A 1,568-nucleotide genomic window follows, 5' to 3' on the forward strand; every position below is an offset into this window, starting at 1 on the left:
CCACTTGCTGGTCTTCAACTTGCAAGAATCCCACAACAGAAGGATTTTCTGAGAGGCCAGGCAGGGTAGACAATTGTTTGGAGTTTTCTGCAGTCACTGTGGCTACACCAAAAGCGCATCAGTACCCCTTTGGGTCTTGAAGTATCCTCTTCTGAGGTAATCCAGTCCAAGGATGCAAGGGGCTTCTGGCCCTGTCACAATTGGATCCTTTTCCCATTGCTCTCCTGTCAAATTTACTTTGGTCTCTACCACTGATAATTCCTGACATCTTGCTGTCCCTCCAGAAATCCAGAGAGGCTCTGTGCTTTTATGCCCCGATGGTATCCAGGTACACTGTGCACCAGTATCTCCTAAAGCTCGGTATCTCTGAGGATCCGATGTGCCAGGCCATCGAACCCACACAGTCCAGTAAGCCCTATTATCCTTCTCGTCCCTCTCCTTCTCCTGGCCGAAGGCAGGGCCCCTCTATTGGTCCTGGTCAGAGCATTCACTGCCTGATCTTTGCTTTGCCTCATCAGAGGCCTTTTTGTCATCTCAGAAACGGACCTCAATCTTCTTGCGTCTTGGGGATCATGGTTTCCTTTCTAGGACATCTGCATCAACTACACAGACGACTTTTTTATTAGCCTTCCTTCATCTTATTTCTCTCACTCAGGCTTTGAGCTTGGAAATAGGTTCGCCATCCCACTTTCTCATGTCTTCTCCCCGGGCACACAGATAAGAGCACAGTCCATGACGTGATCTATGTGTAGGGCTTTCTCTCCCTCTGCGTGTGAAGGAAGGAGATTGTGAGCGAGACCGGGACCAAGATCTGTAAGGCTTGAGTAACTTGGTTTGCAGAAAAAATACTTAATGATTTTAAAAACATGTCATCCTAATACTTTTCATGTTTTCCCACAGTGTTTGTGCCATTTTCCTGTGAGTTTTTTCTGTCTCAAAGAGGTGCCATTCAAAATGTCCAAGATAAAAAAGTTTGCCTGAGAGAAAAGTCACCATGTTTTCTAATCTACCGGCTTCATAATATAAGTATACAGAAAAATTAAATATTCTTATTTAAACCCAAAACAAATCACTGAGATACCCACCTTCATTTAAATTGAATGCTTGAGCTCAAAGCAACCATTCACATGCAGATTATCCACAGAGCAGCAATGCCTGCTTGTCCCCAAATGTTGTCAAAGATGCAGCCTCCTCTTTTGAACTCTCAGGTGTCTCCCTGCTCCAAAGATCTGGGTTGGAGCTCAGGGCAGGCCGGTTTTGCTGCCAGGAACCTGCCAGAGCCCTTCTTAGGTGGTGCCAGTCTGCCAGGCAGCATTTCCCAAAGCTGGAGGAAGCCTGAAAAGGAAGGAAACTTCCCCAAAGCCAGCCAGGCTTTTGTCAGCAGCTGAGCTGCTGCCCAGAGCCTTTGGCTCCCTGCACTCAGGGCCTCCAAGGAGCTGCTGCAGAGTCCCTGGGGAGGCTTTGGCAGGAGGGGCCCTCGGGGGGCTCCTTAAGGCTTCGAGGGCCTGCAGGATTTTCAGAGCAATTGGGGGTTTGCTTTTGGTTTTGCATCTCTGAGAGGTTTGTGC

The sequence above is a fragment of the Empidonax traillii genome, unplaced genomic scaffold, assembly GCF_003031625.1.
Source record: "Empidonax traillii isolate 1590-97213 ecotype Southwest subspecies unplaced genomic scaffold, ASM303162v1 scaffold6260:size9608, whole genome shotgun sequence".
NCBI lineage: Eukaryota > Metazoa > Chordata > Aves > Passeriformes > Tyrannidae > Empidonax > Empidonax traillii.